This window comes from Eschrichtius robustus, chromosome 17 (genome assembly GCF_028021215.1).
Source record: "Eschrichtius robustus isolate mEscRob2 chromosome 17, mEscRob2.pri, whole genome shotgun sequence".
Lineage (NCBI taxonomy): Eukaryota > Metazoa > Chordata > Mammalia > Artiodactyla > Eschrichtiidae > Eschrichtius > Eschrichtius robustus.
In genome coordinates, this window is record NC_090840.1 from 79,194,673 (window position 1) to 79,212,252 (window position 17,580).

Sequence of the window (17,580 nt, forward strand, 5' to 3'; positions counted from 1 at the left end):
TTGGTCAAAATTTTAGAAGCAAGAAAGAGAAATCATGCTCAATGCAAACTATTATATATAGAATGGATAAGCAACAAGGTCCTACTGTATAGCACAGGGAACTATATTCAACATCCTGTGATAAACCATAATGGAAAAGAATAGGAAAAAGAATGTATATATATATATATATATATATATATATATATATATGTATAACTGAATCACTTTGCTGTACAGCAGAAATTAACACAACATTGTAAATCAACTGTATTTCAATAAAATAAATTTTTAAAAAAGAGAGAGTAATCAGGCTCCATTGCTCGCTATCATGTATTCAAATACCTAAGCTGAGTCTTTGGATTTTTCCACCTCCCAATGGAGCATAAGCTAAACCTACTCCCTCACCCTATCAGGTTTCCTAAAAGAGGCTGCACAGTTTAGGCTTCTGCTAGTTTAGGCAAAGGAGCAAAAAACCCCAGAGAAAGCAATAGGGCCGGCAGTTTTCTCTAAGGGGAATTCTTTTCACACTGGAGAGCATCAGAGTTATCCTCTCAGTGAGGAATTTCCTCCAGAATTGAGCCCAGAAAAGCAGCAGGCTTTTCCTTCTGAAACTGACATTCCAGAATTATTCATATCAGCTATTGTAACTACGGCATCTCTCTTAGGCATAGCATGAAAAGCTGGTAAAGCACAATTATTGCTCTTAAATTTCACGCTCTTTGGCCAAGTAGATTCTTGTGGAAGGCCGAGTGGAATCTCATTTCTATAGATCAGCTCTTGGAATTAGTTAACCCATAAAGTTGAGCATATTTATGTTATTGAAAGATCCAAAATGCATAAAATTACTTATATGAAAGCACATATGCACACGTGTGTATACACACACATACACACAATCTGGGTCACAAGCCCAAACAATGATAAGGCGGGCCAGCCATAAAAACTCAGAGGAACTCGCCCTGTAAGAACTGTGATGAGCTGGAGAACAAATGACCTTCTGGAGGCACCAGCTACATGTGGCCATGTGGGATCATGAATCCAACATGGCAACAGTGTCACCCACGGTCAGTCACTTTGGCCCCCCACTTTGCCTCGTTATCCTAAGTATTACCCTGTTCTCTCATGTTCCCAAACTCACTGGATGGCTCATGGGTAGATTTACCAACTAGATGCCACCTCGGATTTTGTTGAGTTTCACACAACCCCATACAAGACTGATGTGACATCTCGAGGAATGGATGACTCCTCTCCCAGATGGGGCTCCCACACTGTTGCAGACCAAGTAACAGAAGAAGTTACAGAGAACTTGGCAAGTGCCAGACACTAGCCAGATTTATAAACGTTAATCTCCTTATTCAAAAGTAAGAAATCCATGTATCGAATAATCATGCTGTACACCTTAACTATATAAAACTTTTAAAAAATAAATTTATTTATTTTTGGCTGCATTGGGTCTTCGTTGCTGAGCACAGGCTTCCTCTAGTTGTGGCGAGCAGGGGCCACTCTTCATTGAGGTGCATGGACATCTCATTGCGGTGGCTTCTCTTGTTGCGGAGCACGGGCTCTAGGCGCACAGGCTTCGGTAGTTCTGGCACGTGGGCTCAGTAGCTGTGGCTCGCAGGCTCTAGAGCGCAGGCTCAGTAGTTGTGGCGCATGGGCTTAGTTGCTCCCCGGCATGTGGGATCTTCCCAGACCAGGGCTCAAAGTCATGTCCCCTGCAATGGCAGGTGGATTCTTAACCACTGTGCCACCAGGGAAGTCCCTATACAACTTTTGTTTGTCAATTATACCTCTATAAAGCTGGGGAAAAAATCTGCCTCTGTATTTTTTAGACTGAATATTGGCCAAAACTCCATTAGAGAGCTCACAAAGTTTGGGTTAATAAAATTTGGAATTTTGGAAATACAGGTGCATCTCGACCATATTTAGCATACTCTGTTACCTCTCCTCTTTTAGACTCATCACGGACCTATGGCTCTTCTCACAGACTGAAATTTTCCACGTGATTGTCATTATAGTTTTCATTTTTCATGCTCCAGTCATCTCCTCTTGGCTATTAGCAACATTCTGTTTGCCATTTATAATTATTGTAGAATTAGTAGTTTGCAAAGGTGTCTCTTCCTTTGCCATTTTCCTAGCTTCTCCTTTTCCCTCTTTTTCTTCCCCTACCTTCTGAGCCTCCTCAGTATGGGACTGGCAGCCCAGAGCTCCAGCATCAGGACTGGGACATCTGCCAGGGATTCTGACCTTCTACTAACAAACCACCTCCCTAGTAAGGATGCCCATCACTCTTCTAGGCGAGGGGGTCCTTGAGGGTTTCCTTCTTTACAGATGCCTTTGTAGACTTGTCACAGCTCTGACTTTAAACTGAATTCACTGTTGCCCCTTCATTTCACTTTGCTAGAATGGACTAAATACAAGCATCCTTGCTCTGCCACACTTTTCTAATTAATGCTTCCACTAAAACAATGTCCAAATGTTGTTGCAGGAGCCCCTTGTCCTAGACACTTGCAACATTAGAGCGGACACTGTCAAGCTCTCCCTTGACCCTCCACCACTCACCTTCTAAGCACCTGTGACTCTTTTCTTGAGGGCTTTCTGTGACCACAAGGGTGGCCTCAGCCAGCACACACAGCAGTCCAGAAGTGCTGGGGAGCTGAAGCTGGTTGGGAGCTCAGGATGTGGTGAGTGGAAGTGGGGTAGAAATGCCCTAGCTTCCTCATCTCTTGAATAGAACGTGTTCTACACTGCCTCCCAGAAGTCCCCAGTGGGACTGAGCCCCAACTGTGCAGGGCAATAATCTGCTCGTCACTGCACCCTGTATTGGCTTTCTTCTCTTCCAGTTCTCACTTCTCTCTCCCTTACAGGCGCTGGGATTGCCTCCCAAATACAGTGCTTGCAATCAAAATCTTGCCTTAGGGTCTGCATCAAAGAGAACCCAACAGAAACCAACACTTTTCCCATCCCCTGGGGATTATACATCCTGCCTCACCAATTGGAGTCCATATCCAGGGTTCCTCCAGGGACATGAAAAGGGCACACCTGTTTGAAAATTTGCCCTGTAATAAATTGAATACTACTGGCCCGGAAGCAGCATCCCTTTAGAAACTCAATCCTGTATGAACAGACTTTGCTGGCTCTGTCCTATTCAGCCAATCGCCCCTCTGCATGGTCAGTTGAGCTCTATTACTGAGGTCCCTGCAGTTACCATCTTATATCCCTGCTCACTGGACCAGGTAGCTGACCCTCTATTCTATTCACCGCTCTCTGCTCTAGTTGATGGTGAGCCCACGAAGGTCACTAAGGACCAGGCAACTACAACGGCATTGTCACAGGGGACCAGATGAGCGAGCTTCCAGCATTGACTGGAACACTTTGCTTCCAGGAAGTGTTGCTGGTTAGTAGAATAGGAACAGCTGGTTGGAAATGCAACTAAATTACTTATTATCTACACTATAATAAGTAAGTCAGTGAGAGGAACAAGTACGCAGATAATCCAAACTTCTATCTCAGATGGGTAGGCGCAAGTTAACCTTATTATTCACAACTTGAATTATTTCCTTCCTGACCTCACTCTTTATCTGTGGCTCAACCCTGCTGAAACCCCTACCCAGATATTCCCCAAAGTGGAACTGACCAGATGGGTTCTGTGTCGAATTGCTATTTACTTCATTTGCCTGTGGTTTCCTCGTGGTAATGTCATAATGGTTGTGCCCATTGCCAGAACTACCAGGAATGATACTTGGGTGGTTTCAGCTTATATTGAAATCAAGACTCCACCTAATCAATTTCCCACTCCGTGCTTGCCCCCTTACTGTGGTCAAAAGAAGCCAAGTCATTCCCCCATTTTCCCATTTTCTCTCCCTCTTTTACCTTGTTCTTTCTTTAAGAACTTGCCATATTAACTAAGTGAAGTACCTTTAATATCTTTCCCTCCTCCTACATATAAAATACCCACTAATAATTCCCTCTCTGATCAATATCACCATTCATTAACCAGATCTTTCATTTCTTTAAAAGAAATCCAAGAAGTTAATTTTATATTAAAATCTCCAGATTTTTGAACATCCACAGTAAAAATATACAAACAAACAAATAAATACAAATACTCCTCGGGCCAAAAAGAACATATCTGCCACTCAAATGGAGCCTGGTCAGTTTGTAGCTTTTGATAATTATACATTGTATTTGTCCCAGGTTTCACTAACCGGCCATGATGCTTTAGGCTTTCTTGCACTTCTACTGACTGTTCTCTTAGCCAGGAATTTCTCCTCTCCCCTCTCAAACTGGCTTATCTCTTTATAAAGTTTCCTTAATGATGTATCATCTGTGAACATATCTCTGCTCCTCCTACCTAATCCTTTAGAGTCTGTAATTCCCTTCTACAATATTTCTTGTCTTGTGCTCACACCTGCAGCTGTGTTAACCGTATTGTATAGCTTTTTGGTGGGTGTTTTGGTTTCTTCTACCAGACAGTTGCTGTATATCAGAACCTTGTCCTATTTACTTGGCATATCCACATCCCTACCACCTGGAGATAATATATTTCCAGGCACCTCCAGGTACCAAGTATAATACCTAGCACTTGGATGGTACCCAATGAATGTTTATTGGATAAATGATGGGGAGAATGAATAAATGGATAAACTGATTTCTTAAACATACCAGAAATTCAAGTTCTTCACAGCAAAAGCTGTAGAACCTAGTCAGTGGGTCTAAATGTGTCTATCCTCAGAAGTGTGACATTAAATATGGGGAACAGCAAAATGACATCCATAATACCTTGCTACTCACCTTTATCTCAACAATTCTGACATATTATTATCATTATCTATTTACTTGTTTGTTTGTCTAACTCAGCAGTTCCAGGCTGAGAGTAATTTCGCTATTCAGGGAATATTTGGCAATGTCTGAAGACATTTTCGGTTGTCACAATTGGGGAGTGCTAGTGGCATCTAGTGGGTAGAGGCCAGGAATGCTGCTAAACCTGCTACAATGCACAGGACGGCCCGCACCATAAAGAACTGTCCAGTCCAAAATGTCAATAGTGCCGAGGTTGAGAACCGTTGGCCTAAGAGACAAGCGCCTTTGTTGCTGTATTAGTATGTTTACTGAATTGAGGTCATTAACAGGATGGAGAACGGGCTTTAGAGTTGGCAACTTAACAGAAATGTTAGCGTGGGCCAGAGTGTCATCAAGGGCAAGCTGCCAACACCCTGACCCGAGCTCCTTCCTTTCAAAGCTCCCAGAAGCTCACCAACACTTTACAATTGCTTTGTATTATGTGTGATTGGGGGTGACCTTTTCAGATGAATGGGAATCTGACCTGTGCAACTGACATAAAAGAAACAAATGGGATGTGTTTTCCCCTGTGATTTTAATATGGGATTATAGCATTTTCCTCTACAAAAGTTGACAATTTCTATCTGGCTCACATGGAAAATACCATCATCATAATAGAAACGCACATTGAATGGTGTCCCTGCCACCCCCGCCAAGAGGTATGTTGACATCCTAACCCTCAGTCCCTGTGAGTGTGACCGTATTTGGAACTAGAGTCTTTGCAGATACAATCGAGATAAATTTAGGCCGTATTAGATTAGGGTGATGCCCTTATAAGGAGAGAGAGATTTGGAGATGCACAGGGAAGAAGGCCATATGATGACAGAGAAGAGATTAAAGTGATGCAAGAAATGCCAAGAATTGCCCAGAGCCCCTAGAAGCAGGAAGAGGCGAGGAAGGATCCTTCCCCACATCCCTCAGAGAGAACATGGCCTGGCCATCACCCTGATTTTGGACTTCTGGCCTCCAGGACTGTGAGAGAATACATTTCTGTTGTTTTAAGCCATCCAGTTTTTAGTAATTCATCACAGCAGCCCTAGGAAACCACCACACTACGACATCCAGGCACAGTGTGTGTATTACCTCATTTAATCCTCACAACCAGCCATGAAGCAATACTATCCTCATTTTACATATGATAAAATTGAGGCTCAAAGAAATTACATGACTGTCCCACAAGCAGAGGGCTAATAGTGATAGAGCCAGGGTTCAAACCAAGTGCCATGTCCCCAATTCCAAGTGCCATGCCATACTCCTCAATAGGATGATGTCATCCAGTTTTCCCTCTCCCCCCACCCCAGCCCTTGAAAAATCAGAATTTCAGTTAAAGTCTTGCCGTTTCTGTTCATCCTTCAATGTACAGGGTACAATTTTCACAGGCCCTCTCATTGTGTTCAATTCTTTTTGAAAGGGAGCATGATTTATCTCAATTCACCCATTCAGTGATCACTCTCACGGCTAGTCATCCATTTGAATTCACCACGTCTCTCCTTTCTTAGATGGCATCTTCCTAGTTTCATGTGTCCTTGTTTTCAGGCCCTGCTTCACTAGTCCTGCCTGAGTGGACTCAGGAAGAGATCCCCACAGTGAAATGGAAAGTCCCTGGGACTAGATTCCACAGACCTAGGCTTGGAGCCCCTGCTCAGTCACTCCTTGGCTGGATGTCTCTGGTCCCCACTTGTAAAACATACACAGAAATGAAAAGGGATCCTTTCTCCCTCAGTAGCCTCCTACCTGCCATATCACCACCTACGAGGGTTCAGGTCCATGGCCAAGCAGCATAGTCAAGGTCTAGTGAAATACACCCTCTATTTCTGGCCAGGACTTAAGCCCTCCCCCATCTGCTTCCCTGTGAGCTAGACTGCAGAGCATAGAAACCCCAAGAAATGTCCTTGTTCTTCCCAAAGCCACAGCCAGAACCACTGTCAGGTCTAAGCTTCTAGGGCCTGATCTCCATTTCCCTGACCCCACTGGGAACCAGTTAGCACCCCGCTGCCAAGCAGAGGAGCCCAAGGTCCAGGCCTCGAAGGAGCTGCTGCCATAGCCTCTGTGCTCCCCTTTGCTCACCTCCTAGTCCCTGGGAAGCTGGCGGGCCAGCAATTCCCCTCGTTTCGGAGATGCAGAGAGTTGAAGTAGACTCACGTCTTCCTACTACTCTCCTTTGCTAAGAGCAGGACTAGAACTTCAGAGATATTTTCTAATGAGAGAATCGCTTTTCCTTCTGCGGATGAGACTGGCTCACCTTTTCTTTTCCTCCTGGGTACCCAGCTAGACTACATTTCCCAGCCTCCCTTGCAATTAGGAGTGACCATGTGACTGAGCTCTGACCAATCAAATATGGGCTGGAGTGACATATGTCATTTCCAGGCCTGGCCCATAAAAATCTCTCACACATAATCCCCTGTCTGCTGGTGGGAGGTCAATGCCCGGGGTGATCTTGGAAACCAAATGGGGGTGACAGCAGATTCTCCATCAGTTTGGGTCCCTGAATAACTGTGGGCATTTGAGTCCTTTCCCCCTCCCCTTGCTGCCAAATGGACAAATGCTGAGCAAACAACAACATTCTATTGTGTTAATCCCCTGAGATTTAGGAGTTTATCTTAACTAATGTAATTTCCAAATTTGCTGGTTCTCCACATATTATTTTATCTAGGGAACTGCCTCACCTCTTTACGCATCGTTAGCTTTATTCTCTGGCACTAGTATCTCATGATCTCTACTGGTATCCATGAAAGGGAAGAAGCCACATGTGGTACATAGGATGCCAAGGGATCTCCAGAGCTCCAAACCTTCCCCAGAGCATCAGTTACAAAAACAGGTTGAAGAAGATGCTCTTTATGCCACTGAACATTCTGAGATGCCTGTAATGTGCCGGGCCCAGTGCTTGGGAGCACCTGTTCTGAAAGATCTTGGACTCTAGGAGGGTTGGGACTACAAACAATCCCAACTCAGAAAATCAATGTTTCTCAGAGTATATTATTCATCAGCTTTTTCCTGCAACATCACTGCAGAACAAGCAATCCTCAGATCCCAGGGGCTCATAACAACAAACATTTATTTTACCATCACAGGTCTGCAGGTTGGCTGTGCTTGGCTGAGCCCAGTTCAACTCCAGGTTGCAAGCTGGGGTCAGGTCTGATCCACATTTCTTCATTCTGGGACTCAGGTGGAACAGGCAGCAGCTTCCCAGGCTGCTAGGAACCTACCATGACTCTTAAAATCCTCTGCTCAGACAAGCACACTGTCACCCCATCCACATTCTATTGGCCCAAGCAAATCACATGGCCAAGTCCAACTTCAAAGGGGCAAGAAAGTAGATCCCTCCCATGAAATCTGGTGGGAGAGAACGAATACTTCCTGAAAAATAATCTACCAAACAGACAGAATATATAATTACAACAAAATAGAAAAGGAAGCACCAAAGTCAGCCTGGGAGGTCAAAACAGCCAAGGAAAGGAAGGATGGTGGATTTGACACTTGGGAGATAAAAGGAATTGGGCCAAGGGGAAGAGCAGGGGGAATTCATTACAGACAGAAGAAATGGCAGGTAGAATACTGGCAACACTATTTGTGAGAGCAAACATCTGGAATCTCTCTAAATGTCCATCAGTTAGAGATCTGTTTACCAAAAAAACCCCATGGAACAATTAAACAGTTGAACACCATGCATAAGTTAAGAAGAATTAAATTGATTGATATAAAATGACAAAGAAAGATTTTTTTCTAGACATGCTGTTAGGTAAAAAAAGCAAATTCCAAAATGCACATATCATTGTAAGATAACATCATTTAAATAAATATCCGTACTTACAATAAAAATGTTATATTTTAAATAATCTGTATATTATAAAACATACAGATTATTCATTAATCTAGATTAGGTAGATAATAATTAATTATGTTATATATTATAATATGTTATATTTTTAAATAATCTGTATAATAGCATATAGATTATTAATTAATCTAGATTAGGCAGATTATAATTAATTATATTATATATTGTAATATGTTATATATTTGTATTATAATGTGCTATATTTTTAATAATCTGTATATTATATATGTATAGAGAGAGAGATAAACAAGAGTGAAAGTGAGAAGAAGGGGGGGGTTTATATGTATAAAATCATACCCTCCCCCAGAAACAACGAAGAGCACATATGAAATGGCCAGAGTAGTTATAGACAAAGTCAGCCTAACTGGCCAAGGGAGACTCCAGCTGTCTCTGCAACGTTACAGTTTCTTATAAAAAGCTGTGCTTGGGTAAGCATCTTTTTTTTTGGCCACGCTGTGCTGCTTGCAGGATCTTAGTTCCCCGACCAGGGACTGAACCCGGGCCAGGGCAGGGAAAGCACTGAGCCCTCATCCCTGGACCACCAGGGAACTCCTTATAAGCATCCATTTCACTGAACAGGCTGGGATGACAGGGTGCAAGCAAACAATGACTTGATTCTTCTCCTCCACTTCCGGCTATGTTCGTTGTTTGGAATCCCCCTTCCCCCCACCTCTGCAGGATCTCGGGCAGGTTCAGGAGCATGACCAGACCCTGTGGTCACTGTCAGACAATCAAACATCCTTCTTTCACTTTGTCATAACAACAGTCCTGTTTTTACAACTTAAACCCACCCAGTGCCACAATCAAAGCCCCGTCCGGTCCTCTATCACACTCTCCCACATCACAAACCCAAGCCTGTGGTAGGAGAGGGCGGTCTCAGCAGGGTAATTTTTGTCCCTTGCTCACCACTTCCCAGTCCCTAGCAGCATTTTCTGGCTTTAGAGGAAACACCAGGACAGAGGCGATGAGGGGCAAAGGACACAGCACAGCAAGGATGATACGGATGGCATCGGTTCTCCCTGGACCAGAGGATGTATATGGGAGGCTATTGCTCTCCTGGGCACTTTTGTGGGAGTTCTGGAGAGGCCCCTCCCTGATGATGACCTCGGACTGCAACTCCTAGAAACAGACAATGCCTCTCCTCTCTCAGGTCACCTCCCACCTGGGCTCTGGTGCTCCAGGCCACCCAGAGTCTGCTGAGCTCCTTCTGGCTGCCCTCTGGGTTGGGATCCCACGTAAGCCCCTGCCCACAGGAACACTCATGCCTCCTTGCCCCATTCTGAAGTAAAGGGCAGCTCCCAGCCACTGCAGGCGCCTCTCCTTGCCGGCTTCCCAGCAGGCTACCTGCTGTATCCTTGCTCCTTTAGTCTTCCAAGATGGAACTCACGCACCGGGCCTAATGATTCCTGAACTCATGGTGTCACAGGGGATGCTAGGCCAGCTCTCTGAATTGTCCCTGTGAGGCCCCTCAGACTCTGCCAGAAGTAGAAAGGAGTTGAGGTAGGGGGTGCACCGCACACCAACTCTCCCTCTAAAAAAATGCTCTCTCAACCCTTCAGTCCCCCCCTCTTCAGAGGCTGCACCAGATGGCTGCAGCGGGTGGCTTCCAGTGGTGACGGAGCCGATTTCAGCCTGGGAGCGCGCCCTGCATAAGTGACCGGGCCCACAACGCCCAGCTGTGGGTGTTCTTGGGACCAACGGCATTAGCCTTTGATTTCCCAGCCAAAACTGAGACAAAAGGCTCCCTTTTAGTGCCGTGTTACCTTTGTATAATGAAATAATTAAGACTAAATAATTTAGGAAAGAAAACCTTCAGTTTCCCAGGCAAAATGGAGACAAAAAGAATCCCTTTTCAATACCTTATTATATCTGCAAAATTAAACAATCAAAGACTAAACAATTTAGAAGTGGAAGAGCCCACAGGAGAAAGAGCAGAGATATAAACAATCCCCTTTCTCCTGCCCTGCACTACACACATGCACACACACATGCACGTGCACACACGTTCACACACAAGGGCATGCACACACGCACACACCTGCACAGGCACAGAAGGCCGGGAGATATGAAAGTTCTTGGCAAGTTCTGGAAACAATGAGATGTTCAAATTTGTGAAAAATGAAACCAGAATCAATTAGAGTTCAGATGAGACAGATCCACAACCTATATTTCAAGTCTAAACATGGCTTCCAAATGTCTGTATTATTTTTTCATAATGCCTGTAAGAAATTACTACTTGGCCTTTTGACAGGAACCAAAAGTCTGGTGAACTGAGAGTCAGAGTTAGGTCAGGTTTTGCTTTACATACAAAATGCATTTCTGTTGAGTCTGCATTACCACGATAAGCCACCGTAGCTACGTTGGGTGGAAATGCAATGCATGCCGCATGCCATGCCCTACGGGACTGAAAGAGAACCAAAATGCAAACATGAAACCCGACCATTTGGGGGCCATGCACACGGGACACGTCCCTTGACTCCGGGTTTCCGTCGCATCACCCCCTCACCAGCAGGGCTGAAAGTCTTGTTTCCAAAGAGAATGATTCTTCATTTACTTAGCGCTGGTGTCCACCGGCTCCCCACCTGGGCTTCTGATTCCTTCCACACACTCAGGTTCCCAGCTGGGGCAATAACTCTACCCGCTCGGCACTGGCTATGTGGTTTTTCTCCCAACATCAAATACGTGTTGCTTTTCCGCACCAACAATCAATTCTCTCACACCAACTGGGTGTCCAACAATTCAATTCAATTGACACTAACTACCTAGAGTTAGCACAGATCCCACAGATTAAGGGCTCGGTCCTGTAAGACTGCCCCCATTTCAGTGGCAAATGGGCCCCAGGCTACTGACCCTTCTGCCTGGCTGACGACAAACTCAGGGGTTGCCAAGACCCCCTCCTCAGGTTTGATAGTTCACTAGGACTTACAGAAGTCAGGAAAGTGCTTCACTTATGTTTACCAGTTTACTATAAAGGACACAACTCAGCAACAGCCAACTGGAAGAGATGCACTGAACAAGATACGGGGGGCAAGGGGAGCAGAGTTTCCATGTCTTTTCTGGTTGTACCACACACCACCCCCCAGCACATCAGTATGTTCACCAACCCAGAAGCTCCCTAACCCCATCATTTAGGGATTTTTATTGAGGTTCCATTAGGTGGCATGATGGATTAAATCATTGGCTATTGGTGATTGAATTTGATTCCCAGCCCCTCTCTCTTCCTGGAGGGGTGCGTGTGCGTGTGCGTGTGTGTGAGGGGGAGTGTTCTTGAAAGTTCTAACCCTCTAACCACAGGGCTGGTTTTTCTGACAACCTGCCCCCACCTTAAAGCTACCTAGTGACTTGCCAAGAGTCACCTCCTTAGCATAAACTCAGGTATGATCAAAAGGGTTCATTATGAATAACAAAGACTCTCCTATCATTCAGGAAATTCTAAGGGTTTTAGGAGCTCTGTGCCAGGACCCTGGGACAAGCATCAAATATATATTTATTTGTACTATACCACACAGACCCAGACAGCCAGCCTCCTCCTCCATGAGACCCTATCCTGCTCCGCAAACCCTGGATCTCACTAGGGGATTTTCTCTTCTCTGAACTTGCCGTCCTCTCTCACCCGCTGGCCTTCGTCATCACCTGTCAACCTTGACCATCTCCCTTTGCTTTTCCCAAAAGACCCAACCCTCTTGGATTCAGGTGCCAGCTCAGGTGAAGCCTGAGGCCACCACATTCCTTTGGGTTGAAACCCTTGGGAGTGAGGTGGCCAAGTATAGCTGGTTACCTGTCAAGGCTTCCTCCGCTTCACACGAACACATGATCTTACAATCCTAGTAGGACTTGCAAGTGAAACCATCCTAGTTAGAACAATGACAGCCTTGACCTTCAACATCCCTGTTATCAAGATTTGTCCAGTAACCAATTAGGCAAAACAAGGACCCCATCAGAGTGTAGATTCTGTGTATCCGAAAAGAAAAGTTTTCTGAGGATGACCTCATTCTAGGTGTTCTTTGCTTTTTAAGAATTCCTGGCAGTGGTAAAATTAATCCATTCACAATATGTTTTTAAGAAGGATAATTGAAATAAATATCACCTGCTATATTCTCCCCAGGAGAACAGTGGTTTTCACTACTAACCATTTCATGCTTTTGTTTCATTGCACGGATACACCATGATTCATCCCACCCCCTCCTACTTTGGACTGTTTCTTTAACATAGTTCTTGATAATTAGGGTCCTTCCTATAATCACCCAAGAAGCTTTCACTTAATGCCACTTATATATGGTAGTTGCCATAAGAAAATATCATTTCATGGGCCATTAACGGGCTTAACAGTCTTATTTTTAAAAAAATAAAAATTCTCACAGTTCATAATTTTTACGTGGAGTTGAAGCAAAAGCACAATGCTATGGCCCCTCATTTCACTTCAGCTAATATTTATTTAACACCTTCCTGGGCTTGATGCTCTGTGCGTATTGCCTCTTTAACTCACCCAGCAACCCCACTGCGTAGCCTTTAATACCCCTTGGAAATGAGGAAATGGGTTCAGCAAGGTTAAGTTCCTTTGCAAATGTCATAGTGCTAGGAGACTGCAAAGTCATGATTCAGCCCCAGGTGGGTCAGACACCAGGGTCTTTGCTCTTTCCACTGTAACAGGCAGCCTCAGAGAAGCCAACAAATAAACTTAGCAACTGTGGTGGGCTAAGGGTCTAGAACTGGGCTGTTGGGTGCAGTAGATGCTTCCACCACAAGCAAGCTGTGAGACCTTGGCCACAGTCTCTTAGTTGGCCCGTGCCTCAGTTTCCCCAGCTGTAAAATGGGAATAATAACGATAGTGTCCCCACCAGACTTGTGGCCAGTTAGACCACACACACAAAGCCCTTGGAAGGGAGCCTGGCACCCACACCAGCATTCAGTGCAGGTGCCTGTTGTTATTATCTCCAGCCTGCTTGCACTTAACCTTCAGCCACAGAACAAACCAGCTGTGTATGTTTCCATGAGCTGGGCGTATTCCACCTTCAGGTGTGTCAAGGCATCAGCGTGGCCTCCGGGACTCCCTCATGTGTACTATGACAATGGATGCGATCCTCTGGTTTTCCTGTCTGAAGTTTTAATCTTATATTTTGATACCTTATATATTTCTCCTGTATCTCCTTTAAGATTTTTTTATAGATGAAAATATTCAATTCTTTTTTTTTTAACCTTTTATTTAATACTGGAGTATAGCTGATTAACAATGCTGGGTTAGTTTCAGGTGTACAGCAAAGTGATTCAGTTATGCATATACACGTATCTATTCTTTTTCAAATTCTTTTCCCGTTTAGATTGTTACATAATATTGAGCAGAGTTCCCTGTGCTATACAGTAGGTCCGTGTTCCACTTTAAATATAGCAGTGTGTGCATGTCAATCCCAAACTCCCTAACTATCCCTCCCCCTCCCCTTCCCCCCGCCAGTAACCATATTCATTTCCTTAGTGTCACACACAACTTAAGACTTCACACATGCTCTCCTCCCTCCTCCCCCCAGCCCCCATGGTCTGGAATATTCTTCCATTGCCTTTCTCCTGACCAGTAGCCACCACTTGTTGGAAGCCTTCCTGGATCGCACCCTCCACCCTCCCCCGGCTCTGTGCTCCTGCCCTCCTTGGTCCTTGCCTTTAAACCAACGTTACCCATTGCCTTGGAACTATCTGTAACTGTCTCTCTCCTTCCAATAGACAGTAAGCAAAATGCCCATGAGTCCCATAGTCCTGTCTCCAACTCTGGACATGTGCTTATATCAACCTACTTGACATCACCACAGGGATATCGCAGAGCTACTTGAAACCTGGTTTTTCCTGGTGTCTCCTGGCTCTGTAAATGATGTCTTTGTTGGAGCAGCCCCAGAAGCAGATCCCAAGACAGGGGTTCAAGCACAAGTAGTTTGTTTGGATGATTCAGGGAATACCAGGAGGAGAGTGGAGAAATATGATAGGAAGGAAAGTCAGCTACTAAAGGGTAGATTATTAATCCAGCCCTGACAGTGGATGACTGACATTTAATTCCATGGAAAACAGGAACACATACCTCAGAATTATCCCACGTGCAGATCAAAGGATTGCAAGTATTTATACATCAAATCCAAAAAGTCAGTAGTTGAGGGCTGTTTCTAGAGGCATAAATTCCCCAGCACTTCCAGGCTACCCCACACGCATGGGCCACCCAGCCTCTCACAGTTCCAGAAGTCCTCAGGGGCAGAGGTGAAATACTGCTGGGGGATCTGGATGGAGCGTACTGAAATGGTCAGGTCCAGGGGATATGCGGGAGAGAGGGGGGACACGACTCATCCAGAACATCTGGGACACATTCTTGACACTTCCTTCTCCCTCGGTCTCTGTATCCAGCATAGCACCGAGCTCTGTCACTTTTATCCCCCAAGCTCCCTTGGAGACCTTTCTCCTACCCCATTATCCCCATTTACATGGACTCCTGCCACCACCATTCACTCCCCTTCCCCATAAGAGACATGCAACTTGCTGTTCCTTCAGTGAGAGGAAAGGAATTCCCAACACTTGACGTTAGACCCAGCCATGTGACTTGTACCAGCCAATCAAATGTGACCAGAACTGACAGCATGTCACTTCTGAGCAGAAGCTTGAAGGACCTGCCTGTGGTCAGCCGTAGCCCTTTTCCCTCTGCCATGAGAACCATACACCCCACAGAAAAACCTTTGCCATCACACTGGATCCCAGAATGAAGAGGACACTCGGAAAAGAGCCAAAGCTACCCACAGCCAATTTGTAATGTGAGCAAGAAATAAAGCTTTGCTGATGGAAGCCGCCGAGAATTTGGGATGAATGTTTCCTCAGCGTAACCCAGTGAAAGCCGACTACCAGACCTCTGAACAGTCCCACCGCACACACTCTGACCTCCTCCCCTCTCCTACTGGGTAATGTCTTAAAAATACAGACCTGATTCTGTTATTCTCTTGCTTAAAGTGGTTTCATTGCTCTTAGAAGAAACATCCAAGGCTCAGTCATGGCTGCCAAGGCTCTGATCCCAGCCTCCTTCTCCAGCATCCCCTGGTCCCACTGTCTGTCTCCTCTGCATTCCAATCACTGTGCCCTTTTTCACACCTGGAAGCTGTCACACTCCCTTCCACCCAGAGTCTTTACACATGCTGGGGTTTTTTCCCCTAGAATTATCTTCTCTTCCTTTTCTCTATGTGTACTTAATTCTTATTCTTCTTTAGACCTCAGCTCAGAAGAACTTGTGTTCATTCAAGGGGTATTTCCTGAGTGTCTTCTAATGTTATAATCTCCTCTATCCTCTGGGGATACAGTGACCACAGTTTTTCAGGAACACTGTTCTTTTGCCCACATGGCACCTCGTCCTGTTCTTCCATGGTCCTTATTCCATGTGTAATCATATATCTATATATGTGATCTATGGTTATTTGAATGATGTCTGTCTCCCTCACTAGACTAGAAGCTTCATGAAAACAGGGCCCAAATCTGCAGCATTTTCCACTGTGTCCTCTGTGTTTAATATAGACCTGGCACATAATAAATTTCATTAAATATTCTGAATGAAACAGAACTTACTATGTGGCAGGCATACCTCATAAGAACACTATTCACTGGGTACTATTGTGATCCCCCTTTTATGAGGGAAACACAAAAGTTAAATTACTTGCCAAGGTCATCCAGCTAAAATGTGATAGAGCTGAAATTCACATCCAGGCAGTCTGGCTCCAAAGACCATGCCCTTAGCCACTATAAGTGAATTAGTGAGTGAATTAATTAATGCAGGAAGGAAGAAGGAGGGAGGAAGGGAGGAAGGAAGGTCCTTGAAGCAGTGGACCCTATTTACTGCTCCCCACACAGTGTTGGCTAAGAAAAGATCCAGCACTTACCAAGTATTTAACAAGTACTTGTTGAACGAATGAATGAATCAATCAATCAACCAACCATGGATAAACGAGTGAGTTGTCCCAGTGGTCTGCAATTTCCATCAGCAGCAACGTGGCAAGTCCTTTCCTTCTAGAACTCAAGACACACAAATACTATCTGTGGCAGCAGTAACCTCTGAGTCTTCAGGTCAATGACAGTGACCCTGCTTGTGGAACACAGAAGGTCCACACTTATGAGAATATCCTCACCCAAAGGTGGAGACCTTTGGAGACCTTAGCCCTTGGACCCCTCTTCCCATCTTAGATGCCACCGCAGAAGGCCCTGCCTTCCCCGGGGAAGGTGGGGAGAGGAGAGCTGTCTGTAGTGTTTTTACACCTCTAATCAGCTGGGAAAGGAGCCCAGCTTGAGTCCCTGGGAACTCCAACCAGCAGCCATTTGCAGGGAGAGGGATCTGGCTTTACAGAAGATGCCGAGCCTCATGGGTTCACCAACCAGCAACTGGAGAAAAGCGACTTAGGCAGCATGTATGTCCCCTTGAGAAGCCACATCACACCTTTTACTAAGCTAATCTGAAATGAATATCACACTAACACTCTTGGTCCGATTGGACACACCAATGCTCCTCACTTGCCTTGGCTCCTAAAATGATGTGCAACAGCATTGTCAAATCAGAATGCCCACGAAACATGCTCAGAACATTACTACATGAACTCAGAATATTTCTTTCAAAAAATGTTTAGGCCACTGAGACACTGCTTGAGCTAAATAGATGCCTAAGACTCTACACCAGCCCCCAGGGGCTCACAGCACAGGGGAGACAGACAGTTCTCTGGCAATTTTGAGTAGAAAATGCTAGGAGCCCAAAGGAGAGAAACATCACTTGGCCTAAGAGAGGGCATCTTGCAGGCTGCAATACTGGAGTTGGTCCCTATGCTTCTTACATGGGAGGCCTTCGTAAAGCAAAAAAAAAAAAAAAAGTTTTCTAAAACAAAGAATTGTCTTTATATTTTTCAAAAGATTGTTTGATGTTA